The sequence below is a fragment of the Lichenostomus cassidix genome, chromosome W (assembly GCF_008360975.1).
Source record: "Lichenostomus cassidix isolate B80296 chromosome W, HeHo_3.0, whole genome shotgun sequence".
NCBI lineage: Eukaryota > Metazoa > Chordata > Aves > Passeriformes > Meliphagidae > Lichenostomus > Lichenostomus cassidix.
The window spans coordinates 23,463,011-23,470,011 of record NC_139510.1 but is presented as its reverse complement, the minus strand read 5'-3'; the positions used below and the strand labels follow the sequence as shown (position 1 = coordinate 23,470,011).

Sequence of the window (7,001 nt, the reverse complement as noted above, 5' to 3'; positions counted from 1 at the left end):
GCTAGACCCACCTCCTACCCTCGGTCAGATGATTGAGGCTTGCACCAAATTAGCATCTCCTGAGGCAGCCATAGCCCAAGCAGTTTCAAAAGGGGTAGCAGAAGCACTAGCAGCATCTCAGAAACCTCCACGGAGATATTATAATTGTGGGAGTTTTGAACACATTGCCAAAGACTGCCCTGAACCAAAGCGTGTTAAGAGAAATACTAACAAAAATACTGAGGCTGTGCCCCCAGGCTGTCCCTGCCAGCATCGCCATCAGAAGGACCAGGGAAACGGACATTGAAGCGCGGCACGGCTCCGCGCAAGGACACAAATTCTACAGCCGTCTCTCCCTGCCCTGCCACCACTGCCATGGATGATAACTGCGCACCACACAGCAGAACGGACAAGAGACTCTGTCTTGTAAGTACTGATACACACCACTTCCGCAATGGAAATCAACAACACATATATGTGGGCTTTGAAAAACCTTTTGACAGGACTGTGGACATTCTAGTAGTCGGGGACACTAAGCATGGTCCACCTGAACTTTTTATTTTACCCGAGGTGCACAAAATAGACTCCAGTGGACAAGTACAAATTTCTGTCTCCTGTAACAACACTCCCTGGTTTCTATCAAAGGGTCAGGTAGAAGCACAAGCTATCATACTACCTGAAAACCACCCCAGGTGCCACAGAACACCTTCCATATGGTGGGCAGAAGTTGTAGGCGCAGACAAGCCCATGATGCATTGTAAACTACACAATGATAAATCCACTGCTTACCTGACGGGGATGGTAGACACAGGGGCCGATGTAACCATCATTTCTCGAGCAGAATGGCCCCAGGACTGGAAGAACAAACCAGCAGGCGGCAGAATCACAGGCATAGGAGGGTCAGCAACTTCCCAGAGGAGTACAAATAATATCATCATAGAAAGCCCTGAAGGACACACAGCCACCATCCGCCCATACGTAATTGACTCTGGTTTTACCCTCTGGGGCAGAGATCTCCTTACCCAGTGGGGGACTCAGCTGGTAATCCCACCTCCATCTCAGGATTTCTAATTGGGGCCACTGGGGTGCGCTCCACCCCGCCCCTTACCTGGAAGACAAACGACTCAGTCTGGGTGACCCAGTGGCCCCTAGGCAAAGAGAAGCTCAGCGCTTTAGAATCCCTAGCAGAAGAACAGCTTGCCAAAGGTCACATTGTACCATCTAATAGCCCTTGGAACTCCCCTGTCTTTGTCATACAGAAACCTGGAAAAGACAAATGGAGGCTCCTCCAAGACCTCAGGAAAATCAATGAAGTCATTGAAGATATGGGACCCCTACAGCCTGGCCTGCCCTCGCCCTCAATGCTTCCTAGGAATTGGAAGCTTGCTGTCATTGACATTAAGGACTGTTTCTTCACAATCCCCCTACACCCAAGTGATGCTCCTCGGTTTGCTTTCTCCGTGCCATCCCTAAACCAGGAAGCCCCCCAGCGCAGATACCACTGGTGTGTGTTACCCCAGGGTATGAAAAATTCTCCAACTATTTGCCAATGGTACGTGGCTCGCGTCCTGTCCCCCATCCGCAAAGAGTTTGCACGTTCTATCATTCTCCACTACATGGATGATGTGTTGATTTGTGCACCAAATGATAAATACCTGAACTTAACTCTAGAAAAAACTATTCAAGCCATTGAGAAAGCAGGGTTTGAGATCCAGCAGGAAAAGATTCAGCGTACCTGCCCATGGACCTACCTGGGACTCCGCATCAGCGAACGGACCATCGTACCCCAGCAGCTCACCATCAAAGACAACCCAAGGACACTCCGGGACTTGCACCAACTGTGTGGTTCTATAAACTGGATTCGTCCTCTGCTGGGAATTACTACGCAGGACCTTGCTCCGCTGTTTAACCTCCTGAAAGGCTGTGACCACCTGGACTCGCCCCGAGTCATCACAGAGGAGGCCCGGGAATCCATCGCTAAGGTACAGCTTGCCCTGTCTTCTCGCCAAGCCCATCGGACAAGTCCTGAGTTGCCTTTTAATTTCATCGTTCTGGGTGAGTCACCTAGGCTGTATGGACTGATTTTTCAATGGGACACTGCACAAAAAGACCCACTTCTTATAATAGAGTGGATTTTCTTACCACATCAGCCGCTCAAAACCATAACAACACGACAGGAACAAGTAGCCCAACTAATTATGAGAGCCAGAGCACGCCTCCGTACCCTTGCAGGGTGTGATTTCACCTGCATCTATCCGTCATTGGAAAATGAATCCTTAGCAAACATACTCCAAACAAATGAACACCTTCAAGTTGCTCTGGATAGTTATCCAGGCAAGATTTCAAATCATCATCCAAAACATAAATTCTTCAATTCGGCTTTTCATTTGGCCCCAAAAGAACTCCAAAGTCGAACCCCTCTCAAGGCTCTAACTGTTTTTACAGATGGCTCCGGGAAATCCCATAAGTCAGTCGTGACTTGGAAACATCCCGAAACGCAAGTGTGGGAGCACGATATCCAAATAATCGAAGGCTCACCGCAAATTGCGGAGCTTGCGGCTGCTGTTAGAGCTTTTGAGATGTTCGAAGAACCTATTAATCTGGTAACAGATTCAGCTTATGTAGCTGGGGTAGTCGCCAGAGCAGAACACGCCTGGCTAAAAGAAGTGTCAAATCCTAAATTGTATAAACTGCTCTCAAAACTTGTTTTTCTGCTTTCCCACAGAAAGCAGCCGTTCCATGTGATGCATGTGAGGTCACACACCGATCTCCCTGGACCAGTTGCTGAAGGGAATCGGAGGGCAGACGCTCTGGCTATGCCGGTGAAAGCTCCTAACATTCCAGACACCTTTGCTCAGGCAAAGCTGAGCCACCAATCTTACCATCAGAATGTACCAGCACTGATGAGAATGTTTAAACTACCCCGTAACCAAGCAAGGGCAATTGTAGCAACCTGTCCTAGCTGTCAGAGCTACCAAGTGCCATCATTAGGGTCTGGGGTTAACCCCCGGGGTCTAGGCAGCTGTGAAGTCTGGCAAACAGATGTAACCCATGTCCCCCAGTTTGGCAGATTGAAGTATGTACACGTTTCTGTAGACACATTTTCTGGAGCTGTTTTTGCATCTGCCCATGCAGGAGAAAAGGCAAGAGATGTTATACAGCACTTTCTCCTTGCTTTTGCTACCCTGGGCGTTCCTGCTGAGATAAAAACTGACAACGGTCCAGCATACATCTCTAACAAACTTCAAGAGTTTTTTAGCTCATGGGGCATCAAACACATTACAGGCATCCCCCACTCCCCCACAGGACAATCCATAGTTGAGAGGACCCACCAGACAATTAAGAGGGTCCTAGACCAACAGCGGGGAGGGTCAGAACTCAATTGTCCCATTATGAGACTCTGCAAAGCCCTTTTTACAATAAATTTCTTAAACAATTCGTTTGAAGAGCCTGACCCCCCTGTGTTCCGGCATTTTACCAATTCGACCCAAGCCAAATTGAAAGAACAACCACCAGTGTTAATCAAAGATCCAGAAAGCCATCAAATATCAGGCCCTTTTTCACTAATTGTATGGGGGAGGGGATATGCTTGTGTTTCCACACCTTCAGGACCCAAGTGGATACCAGGAAAATATGTAAAGCCCTACCTCCGACCGTCAGCGACAGCTCCTGAGCAGGCGAAAGATGACACACCAGACACTGACAAAGAAACTCCAGACAAAGAAACCAGTGCCGCTTGGAGAAGACGTCGGCGCAAGATTCCAGCCACGTGAACAGCTATTTGTGCCGCCTTCAAGCAGTTCCCCAAACCCACAAATCCCTTATCTGTTACCCTCATGTGTTTCCCTAACCCACAACCTTATTACCTGTGTCTTATGAAAAAAAAGGGGGGATGAGAGGGGAAAAAGAAAGAAATAACAGAAAACCATCTTTTAATGATTTTTGCTTGAAATCCCACAGAAAAAAGGACTACCTATACCTTTCTTACCACCATGCCTGTAATTGCCTACCTCTGCATTCTCCTGACCTCCTGCATCCTGTTACCACCAGAGGTTGCCGCATGGATTGTCCCTCAGCCAAAGACCAATATATGGGTTACATTGGCAAAAGCACTCCAGCAAGACCATATGTGCCTGTCTATGGGCAGCGTCAGTGACCCACTTTCATCATGCCTGGTGGGGATCCCTCTCCACAAAGATGAACTGCCTTTTGCAAACGAGGTGCTCCCCCAGAAAGAAGCTTGGGAGAAATGGGTAAGCACGCTGGCAACAGCACCAGAGGAACCCCACGAATTACTATTATTGGGGTCCTCCCAGGCTACCCTTTGCCTCAAGTTTGTCTTCAGCCCAAAAAGAGGGATGGCATTATCCTGGTAAGAACACCAGAAATTAAGTCATAGTAGAAACGCAACACCCCAGGGAAAGGTTTACTCTGTCAGTAATTGGTGTCAGGATAAAAAGGTCATCCCAACAGAGTCATCTGTACACCCCAAAGCGCTGCCCAAAGGTATGTTCCTGATTTGCGGGAATCAGGCGTGGTCTGGAATCCCATCCCAGCTCCAAGGGGGACCGTGCACTCTTGGCAGGCTTTCTGTATTAGCACCCAACAAAACCCAAATTCTACATTGGAGAAACCATACTCGATTGGCCCGCCAAAAAAGAAATATACAACAATTAGATCCTAATTGTGATAGCGAAATTATCAATTGGTCATTGTCTAAAAGGATTGCTGCATTGTTTTTCCTGCCTGGAGTAGCAGCAGCAAAAGCCTTAGGTGAACTTAGCCACCTTGAGTGCTGGCTTGGAGAGCATGCTAACCTAACCTCGAGTGCCCTCTCTCAGCTTCTTGAAGATGAAGAAACCACCAGGCATGCAACACTGCAAAACAGAGCAGTCATCGATTTTCTTTTATTGGCCCATGGACATGGCTGTGAGGAATTCGAAGGACTGTGTTGCTTTAACCTGTCATCTCATAGCCAGAGCATCCACGCGACGATACAGAAAATAAAAGATCAAATCAAAGAACTGAAGACAGGAAAAGAAGCAGACTGGATTGGCGATCTTTTCGGACAGTGGGGACTTCAGGGATGGCTAGCATCCTTAGTCAAAACTGGACTGTGGGTGATCCTAATAATTTTCCTTGTTCTAAGCTTGTTCGGTTGCCTCAAGAAGTGTTTAACTAAGCAAGTAGGGGAGGCCTTTCCTTTAAATAAGGAAGGGGGAGTTGTTGGGGTGAATAATACCACCTCAGGAACTGCTGGGGAGCTGAGTGGTTCCAGTACCACAAAGCTTCACTGGTGGGAGACATCTTAGCCCCCCTGGAGAACACGATGGTCCCTCCCCAAATTATGTAAATCCCCCCAGCTGTAACCTAACCCCTGATTCCATCCCTTCCTTCTTTCCATTGGTTGTGGTGTTCCCCCCGCCTCCTCTCCCCTGACCCTCCAGCCATCCCTTTAAATGTAGACGGCTGGGGTCTCTCGCCCTCTTTCACCCTGGAACTCTTCAGAATAAACCTCTGGAACCTCCAGCTGACTGAGCGCTCTGAGTTCTTTGTCTCTGGTGACGCACGAGTTATCCAACTCCGTGGGTGAGTGAGAATATGTGCCTTACACCGGCACGGGTGTGAGAAGGGCCTTTCTGTACAGCACCAGAGCAGTGCTGGCTGGAGTGATCTCTCGATAGCCATAGAGACACTTTTGGTAAACGCAGAGGCCTGGTTCCACCCCTCCTCCCCCTCCGCGTTACTTCTGCAAAACAAGAACCCAGCCCTAAGTGGGCAAAGGAGAGAAGAAGGGAAGGGCTTGAATGTAACTGTTGCCGCTTCTGCAAAACAGGGGTCTAGCCCTGGTGGGTTAAGAAGGTAAGAAGGAAGAGGCTTAAGTGTGACTGCTGTGTCTAACTGTAAACACTTCTGTAAGCAAAGGTCTAGCCCAGTGGGCCAAGAAGATAAGGAGGGAAACTGACACAAAAGGCTAGAAAAACATGTTATGTTGTAATGGATAGGAAACTGAAGGACATAATCAATAAACCACAGCTATAAACAGAATATAAGTCTGGTAACAGTAAAGTTAGGTGTGTAATGTGTGCCGTGTTTGTAACCCTGAGATAAATAAACAAGTTATGTAAGCTCCCAACCCTTAAAACTGTAACTTTAAGATAAGCAAACAAATAAGGGTGGATGCCAGAATTGTCAAAGTATAAAAGCCTGTGTAAAATGAACCACAGCCAGACATGTTGTGTTGATTTTGCTTAGCCCTGAACATCAGCAAGGTGTCTTTAGCATCTAAGAGATATTTAAACCCTTCAAAAGCTGTTGTGGTAGGCCTGAAGAAGTGTCTGAAGGGTTGGGAGAAAACGTACCCCTGTGTTCATGAGTTAGTTTTGCTTAGCCCAGTTTTCCTAGTGGGTGGGGAGGGGCACAAAGATGGCTCCTGTGTGTCCTGAGTGAAAGTTCTGGAAGTTTTTACATCAAGTCTAGCAGAGCCAATCTCTGATGGCTCTGAAGTTGATGGACATGCTGCTGGCTAAGTTTGGGCTAATTAAAGGTTCTAGTTATGCCTCTGTGAAAACATATTTAAGAAAAAATCAAAACAAAGCAAGCACGCACTTCTTTGTAGTTAGAGGAGGAGGAGGTGGAGGTAAAAATATGTAGAGGGAGAACAGCGTGGAGACACCAAGGTCAGTAAAGAAGGTGGGGGAGGAGGTGCTCTAGTGCTCCAGGCGCCGGAGCTGAAAACCCTCTGCTAGCCATGGTGAAAACCATGGGGGGAGCAGGAGGTTTCCCCTGCAGCCCATGGAGTCCACAAGGATGCAGAAATTCGCCCACAGCCCATGCCAGAGGAGCAGGTGGATGCCTGGAGAAAGCTGTGATCCGGTTTGGAGTCTCATTGAAAGAGTTAAAGCTACAGAGGCCTGGCAAAGGAAAGAAAGGCCTTGCTCCTGGGATGGAAGCAGCCTGGCCTCAGCTCAGGAGAGTCTGCACCTTATGGACAATAGACTCATGTTGCAGCAGAATTCGGG

General features: G+C 48.1%; 1 pseudogene; it reads left to right on the top strand.

The window, feature by feature from the left end:
• Positions 1-3,971: 3,971 nt before the first annotated feature.
• Positions 3,972-5,514, top strand: LOC146425721 (uncharacterized; annotated as a pseudogene).
• The last annotated feature ends 1,487 nt before the right edge of the window (positions 5,515-7,001 follow it).